At 42.0% G+C, this 19451-nt stretch overlaps 1 protein-coding gene across 10 annotated transcripts in view; it reads left to right on the forward strand.

Moving 5' to 3' along the window:
• ARPP21 (cAMP regulated phosphoprotein 21) overlaps positions 1-19451 on the forward strand; it is a 232613-nt gene that overhangs the window by 21610 nt on the left and 191552 nt on the right. For 7 of the 10 annotated variants that reach the window (XM_084220074.1, XM_084220071.1, XM_084220080.1 and 4 more), the window contains exon 1: positions 13515-13665. The exons of 1 other annotated variant lie outside the window; for it this stretch is intronic. The gene's annotated coding sequence lies outside the window, so the exon portion shown is untranslated. Of the gene's footprint in view, positions 1-13514; positions 13666-15413; positions 15586-19451 lie in introns of those variants that run through there. 2 more of the 10 variants (XM_084220078.1, XM_084220075.1) reach the window with 2 other exon arrangements.

The raw sequence follows: 19451 nt of genomic DNA on the forward strand, positions 1-19451 counted from the left end.
CTTAAGGGTGGATTTTTTTGAAGCCTCTGTGTGTGTGAGAATGTAAGACTTTGAGGATGGGGGTTGCCCCTGTTGATGTCACTGAGAAGTTTTGACACTGGAAAAGGGCATGTGGGAAGGAGATGATCAATGGTGGGACCCATTGAGTAACCACAAAGACTGAGCTTGGTTGTGATTCTTAAGCTGATATCCATGAGTTTTAGATGCTAAACAGACTTGCTGCTGCACGGGGCTGATGAAAATGAAGTGTATGACAAAACTTAAGAGGTATCCAGTTGAAGCTTGACACTGAGCATTGCTTCTTGGCTTTTTGGAAATGAGGGGCGCCAGACGTCACCAGTGATTTTGCGCATCTAAGAATGAGATGTCCAACCTGAGTTGGACATCTGCCCTGTCAGCCCTGAATCAGGGTTCTGTCTTTGAGCATCACCTCAGAAACTATGGAGGATTTTGGGCTACAGAAATGGGTACAAAAACCAGTTGAATGAGCATTATATTTGGTTTTGGTGCCATGTTCAGATCCCTAAATGTGAGGGAAACATCCCTGCCTGCAGTTTCATAGCTCAGGAGCTTGTTCTTGTGAAACAGTGTGTCCATGGGCTCATCAAGTCACAGAACCTCCCTCTCCAGCTCCTCCTGGCGCTGCCCACACTGCCCATCCAGGGCACCAGGAGGAGGCAGCCTGAGAGGAGAAGCCAAGCAGCATGAGCCCTGCTTTCACTTTCTCCTCACTCCCTCTTCCAGGCACAACCACTGCTGGTCAGGGTCTACCAGCTCCCTGAAGATGAGCATGGAACGTGCCAGGGTGCTCTCCCCATCATCCAGATAGAATCTAGTCTTGAAAACGTTCTCTTTCCTCATTAGTTCTTTAGCTGCTATTTTTGCCAAGCCTTTCTTTTTGTCCCACAAGGGCTTAGGGCTTGGTTAGGAGGGATTAAGACCCTTGAAGGGACATGGTAAAGGATCTCTGCAGTTTGCCACCACAAAGCTTTTCATCTCATTAAAATCACAGGTGTGCTTTCTGCGAGAGAATGAATTTTCCTTCTTTTCTCCTTTCTCTACCTGTGACAAAGGAGGCACTACTCCTGCTTTTCAGTAGCACTGTAGGGTTTTTTCCCTTATTCATAACATTCCCCCTACCTCATTCCACGCATCCCAGGGAGCGTCAGACCACTGCTATAGCACTGCAGCTTCGAGTCATGCTGCTTCCTTCATCCTCTGCTGCCTGCCTGGCTGTGAAGGCATCCTAACAACTCCCACAGCCTCTGAGTGCAGCAGGACGGGCAGAGCTACTGGCAGAGCTTGCTTTCAGCTCTCGGTGCTGAAGCGGTTGACAGATGTTTGGAGGATTTCTTGTCTCTGGACCAGCACTTCATCTGTTCCAAGCTATTCAAAACACAAACAGTGGGTTGGCAGGAGTGAAATATGTTCAGAACCAGGATGTCAAAACAGAAATATAGTTTTAAAAGACAAGTGTCAAAAAAAAAAAAAAAGGGAAGGTGTTCATGCAGTTTATAGGAAGATGCACTGAAATAGTTGAGATTTTCTTCTTTTAACCCCTTGAGCTCCCATCTGACATGCTATTCCACTATGTCTATGGTGGTTTTCTTGCTTAAATGTTGATAAGGGCATTTTGGGTCCTTGGTCCCTAGTTTGCAGATGGATGGATTTGCCACACTTACAAGGTGTTTGGACTACCAGCTAGCAACATAATTTAGGACTATCCTGTCAAGCATGCTGTTGTAAAATTGAAGTGAGATCCTGCAAATGTGTTGAGTGGTACTGTTGAACAGAGTGGTAGAGGAGACATTTAGTGAGAAAGAAAATTATTCCAAAAACATAGAGAGGAGCAGGGCAGAGATAGAGAGGAGAGCATGGCAGAAATAAAAAATGGCTTGAATTTACAGAAGAGAGGCATCTCTATTTCAATTCATAGTCAATATAGAAAGAAGAGTTTCAGGGTCCTGTAGCAGATACAGCTTGCCTGCAGCCTCCTTTGGTTGCATGTGCATAGTAAGGCATGGGTGGTAGCTGACAGCAAAATGAATCAGCACCAGAGCCCTCTGAAAAGGGCTGTGCTGCTTTGGGTGAGTTACTGCTAACAGGGTGTTAGTAACTCCAGTCCCAGATAGAAAAAGATTCCTCTGCAAAACCAGCTCTAATAAAATTTGAGAGAAAGGATAGGAAGCAAGTGTTTAAACAGGCAATAGAAATGAAGACAAAAATAAAATTATTTCAATTCTGCCTTTTTTTTTTTTAATTTAGTGTGGTGATTACCTCAGCAAAATAGAGGAACCAAAAAATATAAAAAACCAGCAGTCCAAGAATTTTGAAAGTTTTTGTGTCCTATCAAAATGCTTTTTGGTCAGCAAAATATCTGTCACTATTAGAATAAGGATGCCGTAGCATAAGAGTATTATCACATTATTGCTCTGCACTAATAAATCAGCAAAATGCTGCTTTGCTGGCTTTCCCCAGTTGCAGAAATAATTCTTTCTTCAGCTGTTGATGCTGTTCATGTGGGTATCATCCACATAATTTTCTGTTCTCATTTTAATCTTTGTCATCAGGACAGAGTCACACAGCAACGTTACCCAGTCTAATGATAATCTTTGATCTGCAAGTTAATCTGTTGCTGTGCTTTATTTTTGATGAGAACGTTTTTGATGACGTGCATGCTTGGTGTCTTATTGCTGCTGAGTGTCGTGACAATGTGCTTGGTAGGAACACTTTGGGATTTTTAGAAGATTTCTGTTCTCATGGCATATCGTACTGATGCTCTGGCATTCTCCATTTTTGTTGAGATTTGATTTGAAACTGAAAACTCCAAACGTACATGCATGGTGGATTTATGAATTCTAGTTTTGAGCTTGCAGAACTTTTATTACCTTTAAAACAGTCTGGACTGTGACTTAGTGCCCATTACTTTTTCTTCCCAATAGATAGATGGCTGTGTGACTAGTTAAAAGTGGGGGGACTGCTTTTCTTTTTACATTTGTGCAATTCTGCTTGCTTCAGCCCAGCTGAACCTGACTGATATTAATGCCAATGAAAAATAGAGCAAAATCTGCCTGCTTTCAGTAGATGTTTCACGTATTTCTTCTACATCCTCTTTTTTTTTAATGTTCATGTAAGCAGATTTTATGAGTTCTTATTCATGAAGACAGCACATAACCAGGGAAGGTACTGCATTTTTGTCTGAAATGAAAATGATGATATTTATCCATGTTAGATTCATAATAAATGTCAGTTTGGATCTGCTTCTGGGCATTTGTGGGTGGACGATACTTAAACAATCATACTTAGAGCATTAAAAGACTTTGCAAACTATTTTAGACAAGGGCAATGTGATACCTACCTGCCTTGTGCAAAAATCATTGAGTGGGTGTGGAGAGGAAAGGACAGAAAAAGATAAAAAGCCAGCCTGGGAGATCAGTATTTCACATAATTTAATCCAAACAATGATATGCCTTTATTCTCTCTAACCCCTGGGCTTCAGGTGTAATTGCTTTCTGTCACTGGAGGCATTTTGGCTTGGTGTGTTGTAAATCTCAGGGAGAGATGATCTGTGACTGGCTATGCTGCCTGTCTGCTGGGTGATGCTAGAAGCATCATGCTGCCTCCAGCTGCTCTTGCTTGTGTTGGTGGACAGTTTTTGAGGCAGACCGAGCAGGCTGAAGCCTAGATCTGACTCCAGGTATGGAAAATGAACCCATAATACTGGGCACAGACTTTTGACATGGAAAGTTAGAAGACATGTTTACTGTGCAAGGACACTTAAGAGAGCCTAGATACAAAACCCCTGCTCTGCCATAGACTGGAAACTGGGGGTCTTTATCATTTCTGTCTTGATGGCCAGTAGAAAACAGCGGAAATGTCACAGCCTACGCTTAAAAAGCATTCTGATTTGGGGCTTTTTTGTTCCCTTTTCATTCATCTTTGTTTTAGGATGACTTTATTTTAAATTGATTTTGTTATTAGTGGATCTGCTCAGCAGCAGTGTACCTGTTATATATATTGAGAACCTGACTCCTGACTTTAGCTGGTGCAAGTGACAGTGTTTTAAATTAAGCTGTCCTCCCTGCAACTATCTTTCTTTTCTTTATCTCCCCACCCAGACATAAATAACCGGGCAGAAGAAGGCAGGTAGTGTTATAAATTGTCAGGCTACACAATTGCCTCATGTTTTGCATTCTCTTCTCTTCCCCCATTATCATCCATTTTGAACTAAAAGTTCATCCATTTGTGGTTCTGCCATGAGAAGATGTTAAATAAATTGATATTGTAGTATTTAAAAAGTATTAAATAGTACAAATATATATTGATAATGCTCAGCAAATACAACTGTAGTGCTTTCTTACTGACATTTAAAGACCAAGGGAAGTAAGATCTAATATAGGGAAGAGTGATTATCTCTCACGGTGTCTAATTTAAAAGTTGAGCTGGTTTTGCTCACCAGTAGGCCCATGATCTATTAGTCCTGTTTCCCTTACACGGTAAGTGTTCCTCTAATGAAGAGTTTGCTATTTGCTTCTAACACATCAGTATGATGTGTTGTCCATGATGTGTTTGTTGTCCATCCCAGGTGGTTCTGCTAAGCAGTCACTGTCAGGAATCGTAATGGGATATGGCCTCTTGCTTTCCTGAATGCTCAGCCAGAAACTCAAGGTGCAGTGTCAGCCAGGCACCCGAGGCAGCTGATGGGAGCAGCCTTCTAGGAGAGCCTGACTACCTCTCTGGGTCTTTTCATCATGGCATTTCAGGCTGCCTCACTCTATTCCACTCCTCTCTGGCTGGTGCTTCGCTGTATTTCTAGCGGCACCATAACAAGTGTAAGCTGGTTTGCATTGCAGTTACTTTCTTAAACGTGGCTCAGTTGTTGTGCAGCGTGCAAGGATCATGTCTGAGTTGCAGAAATGTGCTTACATAATACCTAGGGCTTGTTGCCTCCGCTGGGGCTGTGGGGGGATTGTGGGGATTGTGACTTCTCAGGGGCAATACACCCACACTGCTCCAGCCTGTCACATGCATGCAAAAAAGGGCTGACATAAAGATGTGGAGTAGTCTAAGTTTTTGTCTTTATTTATTAAAACATGCAAGGCTGTGCCTCAGTTCAGCTCAGAGAATTCTCAAAAGAAAAAGGCAGAGCGATATACACTCCTGTCCAGACTATGATGGGCACATCTCATTCATGTCTCAATAAGTGTAAGAAGACAAAAAGTGGGTCCGGACATGCTGTTGGCCTTAGAGGGTCCCTTTCCCTGACTCATCAACTATACCAGTGCCCAAGTTCGTAGGGGAAGGACTCTGTGGGGAAGAAGGTGGGTGGAGATTATGTTTTGGTTTTTGTGTTTAGTTTTCTTTTCTTTTCTTTTTTTTTTTTTTTTACTTTTTTTAATCCCTAGCACTTTCTAAAATATCTAGTCATGCACTAGGAAATAAAACCTTATCTGTGTTGCCTGTTTCCTCATCAATTTGTCTGAATGCTTCCTATTCTGTATGACCTTCAGATGTTATGGAGAACCCCACAGGCTGTTACCTGCTATCAGTTTTAGAGCTGACTCCCCTCCCATTTCCACAGAAATTTAGATGGGGGGTGAGGGAGGGGCAGTGCATAAAAAGCAATGACACAATATGGTCCATGATTTTGTTTTAAGAAATCAGGCTGACTTGCCAGATGAGTTTCTACTGTGGAGAGCAGACAATGCAACACTTATGTGATTTCTGGAACTCTAGGGATAGAGACCAAAAGTGCAACCTCCCCTCCCTTTTCACTCTTCTGAAAATCTTCAGAACTGTGTTTTTGACAGTTGATATTAAAAATAATAATTTTAAAAAAGGCATTTACATACTTGAACCAATATTCTGGGATAATCTTTGTGTATTGCCAGTCTCAAAATATTATGCAGTGCTGTTGAGAAAGCTCAGAAGGTCTGGAAACTAATAACACCTGAAAGAGAGCATGGTCAGTTAACTACTCTTCATGTTTCTCCTTTTTGTTGTGATTTCAGGGGTTAAATCTTCAGGCAGGATTTTCATAGAAATAGTCACCAAGAAAACCAGCTTCAGCAGGAGGATGACAAACTTTATTATATTTATGCTGTCAGCTTCCAGGAGAATACAGGACTATTTCAATAGATGGTCTGATTCCATGTAAGGAATCACTGGCCATGAGAAATGAATACCAGAGTGACAGCAGTGATGTATTCCAGGCTGGAGACTAATCAGGAGAATAATATGTGTTTGTCCAGTTGGGTGTTAGTCTTGCAAGTTAAGCTGATTAGTGACAGATATAAATAGGGATAGGGCAATGATTTGTTATCCACTATAACAAATAAGCCTAAAAATAAACATATGATGGAATAAACACCATGAATTGGGGAAACAGGTTTTTTTCAGAGAGATAAGAATGTCTTTTTTCATCCAAAACTGGAGGCAGTCATGCTAATGAGTGGGAGATGATTGTGATATATCAGAAACAGGGATTGGAGTTAGTACTAATCTTTGCTCTGGTTTTTGCTTGCAAGTACAAAGCTTTCTAAGAGGGGAACTCGGTGGTAGAATGTGAGTTGGCCTTGGTAAGTGATGCTAAGGAAGGAATTGGCAACAGGATGGGATGAGCCTCACATAATTTGGGGGTGGAAGGGGGAGCTTGAGTGAGTGAAATATAATTATGCTTTCCTAGCTGGTAATGCTGCCTTGAAGTTGCTCTCCTCCCTATATTGTGAAGACATTTTCAGTGCAGCTGGAAATGTGTTGCTAATCAACACATAAATGTGAACACTGCTAATATAAAACCATTGGCATTTGTTAAGAGAAAATATAAAGGCTTTTCATCTGGAGGATATTTGTGCTTGCACATAGCTTCTGACAGTGATAAACTTGTGGGTAGTGTCATTTCACAAATGAGAGGTTAAAATTCTGACACATTCCTTGAAACATGAACCCAGGGTCTTTTTAAGGTTCTTGTCAGTGAAAAAGTCTAGAAGTCTAGCCTGATCTGACTTGCCTTCTAAACACGGACTTGTTAATTTCATTGCAGATCTTCCTTTTCTTCTGCTTAGAATTGAGGATTAAAAAAAAAAAAAAATTCAGGAAAATACATCTTATAAAGACAGGAATTGCTGTACAAGCTATAATTATGCATCTAGTCAACCTTCTTTTATAAGCTCCTGATGCCCTACTTCATTTGTGCCAGCCAGCAATTCAAGGTGGGTGTTGGAAATTAAAGTTGTCTTTCAGAGCTGCACCCCCAAGCCAGAGACGGATGCCATTTCACCTGCACGTTCTGCCAAATGATCCATGGTGTTCAGGGGCACCACCTCTGCAGTGGAACCTTGTTTTAGCTATCTTGCTAGACTTCAGTGTCACCTTGCCCCTCATGATTTACAGAAACTCATTCTGTGTTACCAAAAGGCTATTGCAGTATGTGACATCTGAAGAGCAATTGGAGATATATGTATTCCTTTTTTTAGTGTTGTTTTCCGGACCATGTTCTTTTAGAGTGAGACAAAAAAGTCTCAACTTCCCCCAAATCATCTTTGAAACCACTCAAACATGTTTTTCTGAGAGATGGAGAATTAACTAGGGTTGAACTACTCTTGGCTTGAAGTATTTTTTATCTAAGTCAGAATAGCTTTTTTTGCATGTTCCCTTGTGTCAAGAATATGTGCAAGTAAAAGCAAAAAAATAGACAAGTGTACTCAGACAATGATGACACAATCTTGTTTCCTACCGGGCATGTTTCAGATATACTTTTTCTAGTTAATCTCTAATCATTAGTGTCCCACCCTTTGACAATCTGGCTTTGCTAGCAGCTTGTATCGGTCAAGTGTTGAGGCCAGCATCTTGGACTGAGCTTGTTCTCCCTGCTCATCTCTGCTTTCTCTTCTCCTCAGATGGTGCAGTTAACATACCTCTTCCTCCTTCTCGTAGGGCTGCAGCACTCACTAAATCCTGGTCCAAATGGCAATCTGGGATAGCATCACAGTGCCTGTAGGGAGCTAAACCAAGTGGTCTTTCCTAAACCCTCTGCCACAGCAGCCAGCCTGCCTGTTTGCTGGGTGAGCTGCTTTGTGAATGGGCTGGTGCAGAGCAGGCAGCTTGGATGTTGGGCGCGTGTGTGTGTGTGTGTGTGTGCACGCACACAGGAACACCCACTTAGGCACCAGCAAGGGGACTTGTGTGTCCTGATCCCTGTTCATTAGGAATTTTTAATTCTGCTTCTTGCTTCAGCTAGGCTCTTGCATCATCCAGGGACATTTTTGGGTACCTGCTTAATGCCAAGCTGCAATCAGATTTTTTTTTTTTTTAACTAATTTTTCATCTTTTCTGTTTGTGGGAAAAGCAAGCTGTGTTTGAGCACTACTTCACATCTCTAAAAATAAAAGTTGGCTTTCTAAGTGCACAGCATACTCCCTCTCTCTCTGCCTCTCCATCTCCCCCCACTTCCCTCTTCGGGCTTCTTTCTGCTGCAGAGACTGGGAGGGGGTCATTCTTGGCAACCACTGAAGATGGATTCTAAGTGGTGCACAAGCGCACACATAGCAATTTGGCACACAGCAGGGACTGGGGGCGGGAGGCATTTTGGATTTGTCAGCTCATCGGCACAGCTAGGTTCTTGTCAAACAGCAGAAGTTGCACAAGTCCCTGGTGGCTGAGATGCAATTGGTGAAGCTGTGCTAGTCTGGAAAAGCAAAGATGTGAGGTCACAGGATCATTTTCTCCCTCATGCTGCAGCACAGTTGACAAATTAGCTCATAATCCCGCATTACCTCCTCAACTCCTATTCCCTTTCCTGTTTTGTGTGCCCCAAATTTTATGTGAGTTCTGATATCTATTCTTTGCCTCTGTATCTTCATTTCCCTGTCTTTATGTATCAGCAGTTCTGTTAATTTGGATCCTATGAATGGCTAGGAAATTTTAGAGACTTTATTGCGGTCAGCACAAGCTTGTGCCCAGGAAAGATTTTGTCAAGCCCAGGGATTTCTAAAAGGTGATGCACGTACTGAGGGAGTTACACAAGCTGCTGCAAAGCAGTACCCTGTACAGGGCTGAATCAGGGGTTGTTTTTGCCAATATTGCTGCTGCCACTGATGTGCTATTGATGGCCTGTCAAGAAGTATATAAAAATTGAAAGTGCATTATGTTTCTGGTCTAGGAATACAGTCTGCATAGCATGACACAGATTTGCTTTGATGAGATGCCTCACACTTTCCTAAACTCATTTTCTGAGTTAAATTATTTTTTTCACTGTATTTTTGCATGACTCAGAGATGCCTTTTCTGTTTGTGCTTGCAAGCAAAAAGCATTGGAGCTTTTTACGTCTGTGCTGTTTGGGAGATGTGCTTTCATCTGTAGGTAAATACAGTGTAGCTTTGGGTATGATTGACTTTCTTCCATGACTGCCAGTTGCTTCAATTCCTGGTATCAGAATTTCTTTAAGGTATCTCAGTGACAGGTCCATGGAACTGTGTGGATTAAGTTCCTGCCTTGACCTCCACTGCTGTAGATGTTGAGTCCTAATGAAGGAAGTAGGAGGATGCTGACAGATCCCTGCTTTTGTGTGTTCACAGTCCTACATGTGGTGCAGCACTACACTCTGATATGGTGAGGGGGACTGCTTCTCTGTGAGTAGATGCAACAAAGTCCTCAGAAGTTATTTCGGAAAAAAAATTAAGCCAATCTGTCACATAAGGCTTGCCCTGGAATTAATCTTGGAGTAACCTGGTGATCAATCCACCCTTCCCCAGTGTGGTAGGGACCACATAATTACAGACTTCTGTAGGAATGGAGCTAGGATGTTCTGGAAATCTCACTTCAGGAGCAGTGCAGAGGAGTTGCTGCTCCTCCTTATCTCCCACAACACAGCCCTGCACATCACACAGACTATTCTGTACACTGGATATGTATTGCTATTCTTCAGATGAACTGATATACTTAAAAAACTGAAAGAGAATGAAAATTTAATTATTATTATTAGTAACCAAAGATAAGAGTAGATCCAGATCCATGTGCATCAAAACATTGAAATTTTTGTTTACGTAATGAAAGAGTGGTTGACAGAGTTCAAAAATAAGACTCTAGGCTAGAGATCAAGGCATTCTGCCAAGTTAAAGTCCTGTTGCAGAAATACGTGACTATTCCCTTATATATACAGACTAGCTGGAAACTTGGATATTGCTTTTACCTTAGAATTTATTCTACCTATTCAACTAAAATAGCAACAGTTTTAAATTGCAGACATCTCCCTCAGCGTTTTGTCGATTTAGCTGGGTGGGTAGTTTCTTGTAGATGGGGAAAGGGACAATTTATTTCTTTCATATACCCTGTCACAGCTCCAACCACCAGGTGTTTTGGAAAAAAAAAATAGGCATGACTTTGATTGGCCTAATCTTCAATATCACCTACAGATTAAGCTCTTCAGTTTTGCTGTGACAAAGTACTAATGAGTTAATTCAATTGCAGATATTTGGAGAAGTTGTATTGAAAACTAGAGGCATCTCCACAACAAGGCAGAAGCCAAGTGTTTCTTTTGAGCATCCAACTCTTGTGGATCTGATTGTATCTATTTTTGTCCTCTAATATCCTTGGGAGTACATTTAAAAACACAGGGGTTAGAGAGGTTGGACTAAAAAAAACGCTTTTCTTTTCATTATTGTAATTTTGATTCTTCTGATAATGCATAGCAAGCTAGGTCAACAACATCATGGGAGACCATACACTCTCCAGAAGTTCTACAGCACCATATGAAACAAAATCAACATATGCATGAGAAAACTCAATAGTAGGGTAAAATCTCTTGTGGGAATTGCATGCAGGCATATCCAACTCCAACACTAGCCTCCTGCCAGCACCTGAACAGCTTGTTTTGTGTTCTAAGGGCTTGCACAATATTGAGTGATGACACCAGCTGTGCTCAGGTTCTTGAATTACAGCTCCAAGGATGGTGGCCATCAGAGGACACACTGAGCCTGCAGAAATGATTGGCTTGCTGCTAGACTGAAAAGCAGAGGGTTGGGAGCTGAGGCTGAGAAAGAAATGAGGCTGAGAAAAAAATAAGTCTCCCTGAATCTCTCTGGTTTTCACTATAACTCTCTTGGAGAATATGGCTTTGCATGTCAAGTTTTTGTTCTGATATGCTTACCTTCTAGTGTGGTATGTGCTGGCAGGTAGTCCCATATGCAATAGAGGCTTGAAGGAGGCAGTTGCATCCCAGGGCTCTCAGAGGTGAGATAGTCTCCTACCTGCACTCAAGCTTTGCAGCTACATTTGGCTTTCATTTAGCTTGAATTATCTGTCATGAAAATTCTGGCTGAGGACACACATTTCCTGAAATGGATATACAACACATGCCTCAGCCACAAAGATTCCTCACTAAGCTGATGTCTGGTGCCTTTCTCTCTTAAGGAAAGCTGTAATTTTCTTCCATAGTAAGCTTAATGCCTTTGACAGAAAATGAACAAAGCAAAGACCAATTTAGGTAATTTGTTTATATAGGTGGCTTCACATAGTCACTTAACAGCTTGTGTCAGATGAAGACAAAGCAGGTTTCCCATGTTCCAGTTTGGCATGCATTATAAGGACTGGAAGATGTGGATCTGAATCCACATTCCTTAAGAGAAATGTTGCCTTCTCTAGCAGGCTGGATTACGTAGCTTTCATCACCTGACATCTTTTCTCTGAAAGGCTGTGAAATAGCAAGAAAATTTTCCAAATGTAGCAATAATGCTATTTGAAAGATGTAAATGCAAATTTTATTTTTAATTGTTTTTTTAAGATTTAAAAATAGATTCTCTTCTTAAATTGAAATATGTTTAAACTGAACTACTTCAATGATTAGTCAGGGAATGAACAGACATAATTTGAATATTGCAATTTGGTGAGCCCATCTTGATTTGGTCAGCTAGTAGTGAAAAATACAGTTAGTAGGGAAGGAGGAACTTGCCCAGTTCTTGGCCAGGTTTATATATTACTATATAAGAGAGAGTTGCCTGTGGAAATTAATCAAGTTTCTTTTCTCCAGGGACCAAAGAGGTCACTCAGAGGATGCAGGAAAAATGTAGGGATTCAGCTGTGTCACATTTTCTCTCTAATTGAGCTGTCTAGGGAGCCTCCCACATTTTGCAGAAGCGGAAACATCCAGTTTCATTTTATCTTTCTCAGACTGCAGCAGCTCTCTTCTTTGGAAGCCAAGGTCACACTGCGTTTACTTTTGGTGTTTGTCCCTTTAATTCTCCTACAGTTTCATAAATGCTTCTGGTGTATTTTTAAATTTTAGCTTATAATCACTTTTTTTTTTTTTAAGGTACCATCTGGTCCCTGATATATTTTGAAATAACAATCTATCCAGGACACAACCAGCAGAAGGACTCTACACCTTTCACAACCCATTATGAGAGCATCCCCACCTATATTTTTCCACAGATATGGTCACCATCAGATCCTGTTCCCTCCAGACAGATCTCGCAGAAAGCAAGGTCTTACAGCTCTTGCTTTCCATCCATTTAATCTTGAACGTGGTCATTTTATGGACACAAAATGGATGCACTAGAGAAGCTTACAGCTAGGAATGTGGGAGGTTTGCTGTAAACAGCTCAGTCAGAGAATTTGTAGTTGGAGCTCATCTCGGCATTTAAGCTGCCCTCTGGTGCTTACCACTTGTGCAGTGCATGCCTTCATCGTGTCCTGTGGTGCCTGGAGACATCTGCAATATCCAGGGAGAAGAGGGAATCAAGCATTGCAAAAATCATCCCAAAAAAAAAAAAAAAAAAAAAAAAAAAAAAAAAAAAAAGTGGTCCCATTCTGTGGGTGTTTTATTTTAAGCAGGACATTAACATGCTACGTTATCATCGCAGGTTATGCGGGGCAGGAAGGTTTTTTTATTTTGATTTTTATGAGTCACAGCACAGTTTATTTTATCTTCATGCCGTGTGCCACAGCACTGTCTGTCATGGTGCTTTCCCAGCAGCCACAAATCAAAGCGTGCCACTGAGCGCAGTGATCGTGTGACCGTCACCCTCAGCACAGCTGAGCCTCAGCCTGGTGTTTCTGCCCTGGCTGCTGGAGGACCTGAGGTTATCAGTGCCAAGGCAGCAGAGACAATAAATACAAATGTACCTTTTCCTGCTGAAAGGACCCAAACCACTGCTGGAGACAAAAGCAGGCTAATGTAATGAACGGGAAACGACTGCGAACAATTCTGGGACTTCCGTGTAGGCTATCTGTCTGGTGGGATATTTGCTGCTCCTTTTGGTTTGTTTTCCTATTAACTAAAGGCAGAGGGGGACAATTATTTCCCTGACAGTTGCTCTGAGCCTGAATCCCGCTCCCGTCCCCGGTGCTGGCAGCACGGCTGGTTAATATTAGCCTCACAGCTGATGGTCCCGCTGGGCGCCCGGCCTGCAACAGGTGCGGCCCGGCCGCCGCGCTGGAATCCCGCCCGGCCCGAGGCCGCCGCTGGCACAAGCCTTCCCATTATATCAGGAAGGGCCATGTCCCGTCGCCACGATGCCCCGGCACCCCAGGCTGGCCCCAGCTGTCTGCGGGACGTGGAGCCGGGCGACAAGCACCCAGAGAGGCTGCTGTGGGGAGAAGCGCACCGGGATTCCTCGGGAGCGGGAAGACAGGACGTTCCTGGATGGCGCTTGGAGCTGTGGCTGCGGGGTAAGGAGAAGGTTTCTGCAGAGCCCCAGGCCAGTGCTTCTGCGGCATTGCTCTTAGAGGAGGGAAACACAAATAAGTACTGAAAGTCAAGTGTCAGCACTCTGAAATAAGCAAATGCAGGTTGTGTTTGCTCATCGTGTTGGCCGTGGTTTCTTTACAGCGCTGTACTTTGGATTTGCATTAATTTTAATTGGCACTCTCTGATTTTAGAATGCTCCTGTGAAAAGTTACCGTCAATTCCAGTGGTGATTACATGGTGATGACGTGTTTTAATAATAAACATGGGACAGATACTGAAAAAGAAATCAAATGTGCTGGCTGCACTTCTGGGGAGGGGAAGAAGTGCTATTTCTGTCCTCTAAAATTATCTGATCTGTCTGCTCTGGCATGATATCTTAAGGTCTCTCATGTCTTTTTTTATAATTTCTCTTTTTTTTCCTTTTATTTCCTTAAACCATAATAGCATCTTTTGGTAAGAACAACAAAATATCTAGGTGGTGTTTACGTAGACTAGATGTTAGAGAGAGGAAGAAGGAGACGAAAGGCTTGTAAGGTTTTACAGGATCACTGTCCTGTTCCCTTAATGTGACCCCTCACTGTTGACTGTGTGAAGAAAGGCAGGGCTGTCAGGCAGGTCAGAAGGGATCTGTGTGCCACAGTGTGACTTGTGTGTGCTGCTGCTCTGCCTACATGCATGCTCAGGGATGGAGCCAGGCAGGCTCGCTCAGGGACTCAAGCAGGCTCTGGCTCCAGTGTGGCAGTCTGCTGTGTGCTGGAAAACAAATACTGTTGCTGCTGCTGCTGCTTTAAATTAAAGAAAAAAGCAAAACATAAAAGAGGGGCTCATCTCTGCATTCAGCGATTTCTGCTCTGAATTGGTCACAACCTGGGGCAGTAGGTCAGCCTGAAGTAATGCTCCTGGAGAGTTTGATGCAAGGGACTGAAATCAGTGGGAATCTCTCCCTTCACTGTGGTAGGTTCTGAGTGAGCACAGTCCTCACTGTTTCTATCTATGTGTAGCTATGAAGCAACTTTTTTTGGGAGTTGTGGAATAAATAAGCACTATCTGGGCCAAATAAGTAGAATAGGGAACTGATGAGAAAGGTCCAACTTCATAAGTGTCAGTTGTGTCTATGCATAGTCTAGGTTTAAGTTCCCCCCAGGAGAGGTTTTTGATTGAAGCTGTTAAAATTTAGGCATTGTTTTGACATGAAAGAGAGAGAAAATCCCTTTTCTCAGTGTTTCCTGTGGGGTTGTGCCTCAAAGAGGAGGCTCTTTGCTGTGGGAACTGTAATGTCTGAGGGGATTGTGAGATCCTTCCTGGGCCAGTGCCTCTGGCTGAGGACACCACTGCTGTAACACTACTACTGTCTTGCAGCTCCTGGCCTGTGCACAGGCAGCACTGCGCTGAGGTTTGACATGGCTGTTTGGCAATGAGGACACTATGTAAACTATGACAATCCCACACATCTCGCAGTGCCTTGAGTCACGCTTCCAGAGAAACCTTTCTCCAGCTCCCTCTCTATTTCCCACCGCCCACCCGCACTGGTTTCTATTCCTCTTAGTTTTGATACGTGAAGCAGAATCGGCTGCACCTCACGCTGTTGTTTCAGCCATGCCCTGAGCAGGAGCTCCCACAGGGATGGGCCAGCACCGAGGGCTGGTGTTGTGCTGAAGGGACATGTGCCAAGTCACAGGGAAGATACATGACTATCTCCCTTTGAAAGGCATTGATTTGTGACTTTGAAAGGGCCTCTGTGAGCAGCTCACAGAGAAGCCATTTGCAAATTTGATGCCAGTTTTTAAGTGCAAGATGAAAGTGGATTTTGCTGCCACTAAAATCGGCAGCCCCGAGTCCCTCAGGAGAGGTGCATCACTGGAGAGCCAGATCTGTCGCCCCACTAAAGACCTTGTATCCAGGTAGGAAAGCATAAATGGACATGTAGATCTCCAGCAGTGCTGGGTACAGAACAGCACATTACTAGAAGTGTTATTTGTTTTTTAACCACTATGATAAAATGCTCAGAGTTACAAAAGTTTGAGAAGAATAAAATGTTTATCCTATTTTGTACGCCAATTCGTGATCTTGAAGTGAAGTTAGAGGGCATATCCAAGTAAATTTTACAATTAATCTTTTATATCCAGGGAGGTCATGAAGTCATTACTGTATCTAGAAATTGTTTATATATTTTTATTAAAATTATACATCATTTTCAAAGGAAACTGACATTATGGGTTTATGGGCTCCTGTATTACATTATGTAGTACATCATTATCATAACTTACCCACCCATCATTCTACTAATTTCTTGGAAATTTAGCTTGTAATTTCACTACAACATATTTCAAGAAAACCCAGTTACATTTAGAAGCATTGTGGGAATCCTCTCTTGTACTGTAAACACATTACCTGGTCAGATTTATTTTAATTTTCTGTTAAGGAAATAGAAGAATATACTCTAATGACATACAAATCTAGGTAGCGAGAAAAGCAATCCCTTTTACTTTCTCAACTACCCCAAACATCTGCCTTTTCCTATGCCCCAGGAGTGTATATACGTGTATGCATTTGAGAATATAATTTCTACAATATAAAGAATCTGTGCTAAATACTCCAAAATTTGACATTTTTGTGGTACTTACAGCACTGTTGGTGCAGCTGATGATAGCCAAGCATGCAAGCAAGGTATCCCTTGGTAATAGACTATGTTGCTCTTCTGTGAATTTATGAAGGAATGCTCTCTTCTTCTTCTAGCACAGAAAATGTGATGATGGCCTGTTCTCTCCTCAGTGAGGTCTAGAGACAAAGAGCAAGGGAGAAAGGATGTTTGGCAGAGCAATTGGGAAAAGGAGAATGGGACAGTTTCTACTAGATGATGCTCTCCAGAGCAAAGGCAATATGCAGACAGTTTTGCGTACAGCTAGAATTGTGTATTATTGAGAAAATATCACCTCCTAAAAATCAAAAGAAGGGCAATTACTGGAAATACAGAAAAAGGATGCATGAACAATCTTACTGGAGGCTGCAGGGGTACATCAGTGGGACTGCATGACCCATCTCTTGGGAATGTCTGAGGAGGACATATCCCTGTGGAGCTGAGTTCGTTGCTGTCCTGTTCTTGCCTGACTTGTTATCGACAAACTCCACTAGAAAACTAGGGTAATGTTTACATGTTCTCACTAATCATGATTACATTTAGATGTCTTTGTCTTGAATCTAGATCTGTCTCAGATCTATCTAATTATGGATTTTCCCTGGTACTTTCCTGGCAAATTCAGCCATTTCTCCCTTGTTGCTATGATAGGAACTGCATCCTTATTTACTCCTTCATCTCTTCCCTGCAGCAATTAAGAAAGGTTAGGTGAAAATTTGTGTATCCCTAGGCTAAAGACATCCATATGTGAACGTGCAGGAGAAAGCAGGCAGGCACCACAATTATTCACAGGGAAGGAAACCTCCATCAGTTTCTCCTTCAAAGAAGGAGGTGAGTTGTTCATGAAGCATGCAGGCAGGTTGGCTTCTCCTATATTAGAAGGAGGTTATAGGAAAGGCTCATAAAGAAGGTGCCTACTCAATCCTTATCAACATGCTGGCTGCTCCAGGCAGGTCAAGTGTTAATGGAAGAATGACAAAATGGAAAACAGCAGCAGCCCAGGCCCCTGGCCCCTGAAATGGTGGATCCCTGTGCAGTGTAAAGGCCCAGAGCAGGAGCAGGGCAGGTGAATACCAGTGATGGATGATGTTGAGACCTCAGATGGAAATGATACAATAAATGGTTGGTCTGACACAGTAGGAAATGTTTGCATGGTGAAGTGATGGGTAATAAATAAGATTATGTTGCTATAGGTCCTACAGGCAATGCTGGAGCAAAAATAGTTTCCGATTTTCTTTTCTCTAAGGAAAAAAAGGTACAAACACAAGGACTCTTATTTGTAATAGCCAGGCATGAATAAAACTGTGTTTGCTGCATACAGTCAGTGTAATCTAAAGCTGATGCAGATCCAAGCTAAGTATTGTAGTAGGTTCTCAGTTGTCATAGTTAAGGTTACAAAAAAACTTCGCTCACAGCTTGTCTAATGTCACTGTCTGGAGCTGAGGCCTCACTATTGTTCCCATGGTTAAAACATCGTCTTTTCTTGCACTTGTTATCAGGGCTGCCACTAAGACTGGAACAATCACACAGTTTGCCCTAGGCATTGGCTCATTATATGTGATACATGATAACACATAGAGGGATACAGACTCAACTTCTCCTCTGAAATTTCCAGGTGTTATGGTTTATTATTTACAATAGCTTTTATTTTTCCTCTGGGAACTTTGTTGTTTGGGTTTTGTTTGTTTGGTTGGCAGGTTTTTTGGTACCAATTTTCCTCTCTTGTTCATTTTTATTGGAATAGCAAAAATAGACCTCTATTACTGCTGCTGCAGTGGTCCATTAAGTAAGTTGTTCTCCATGCTGTTTTTTTCTAGGTAGATAAATACTACCTGGATGCAGCATTCCCAATTAATAAATACTTTGATTATGAAATCTATTCATTGCTTAACTGCCTGGAAGGGATTAGTCAAGGAACATCTCCTGGGTTTTTTTTTAAAACAGGAATGGGTTACTACACTGGGTATATTTTTGACATTTTGAGCTAGTTTCAAGAGTCTTGCTCTCAGCTCCCTGAAACCAGTGAGACAAAGTTCCCTCTCTTTTATTTTTCCTTATAAACACCTAAGAAATGCATAAGAAATTTTATGTTGAACTTTTCTTTTCTTTTAGTATGTGTCTGAGGGTTAGTGAGGAGCAAGGGAATGAGAGTACTGAAATTACCTGCCTAGCTGCAGTGTTTAAGGTCTTGTACAATGCATTTCAGAACGTTTTCTGTGGGGAATTTTTGGTGGCTTTTTCCCCCTCGAGAATCTTACTTTATGCAATGTCAGCTATCCTGCTATCCATGTTTAAAGGGCAACTATGCTGCAGGAAAAAATAAACTCGCTAAAAATTCCATTTTACGCCACTGAGTTCTAGTTTCCAGAGATTACACTGCTGAAAGTATGAGTTTTTGTGGGCCACTGGTAATTAGTTAGTAAATAAGGACCACAAGAGCATTTGAGGTCCCCTCCCAGATATGGTGCCGGTGTCTCCAGTGGGTCTTCTAGGACCGTTCAAGAGAGTGGGAGTTTAGAAAATCAGCACTGAAGTTAAATGATATAGTTTGTGTGGTTTTTCATACATTTATAATTTTAGAAGCTTTGTCACTTCAATGTCTTCCTGTGCACCTGATTGCATATCTCCTGTTTTTCTCATCTGTGATAAGGATTTCTGGGACTTAGGACTTGGCAGGGAGGAAGAACTATTTTGGAATAGGCATGTGACCTATGCTCTGACTTAGAATATCAGGCAAAGACCCAACAGTTGCTGTATAGACCTAGTGAGTACCAGCATTGGAAAGTGAGATCTGCAAAACAAAATGAAGCATTTTTTCTCAAACCTATTCCTTAATTATGGTAACTCAAAGTGGCTGGATAGATTCTTGCTCTTTCCAGTGGTTCTGCAATACACTAAGCCTGTGTTAACTGGATTTTAGGATTATTTGCTGTTCAGTACAGCATTGACACCACAGGATTATATGGCAGAACTTTCTAGCCACTGGAGTATACAGTATTAAATCCTGCAATATAGTTTCCGTAGTATTGCATTACATTCTCTCCTCATTAATCCAATGTTCCCTAAACCCTGCAGTTTTAATGAACAAATAATTGTTCTATTACAGATAACTCTTATAGGGTCAAACCTATT

This window comes from Fringilla coelebs (genome assembly GCF_963513975.1).
Source record: "Fringilla coelebs genome assembly, chromosome: 1".
Lineage (NCBI taxonomy): Eukaryota > Metazoa > Chordata > Aves > Passeriformes > Fringillidae > Fringilla > Fringilla coelebs.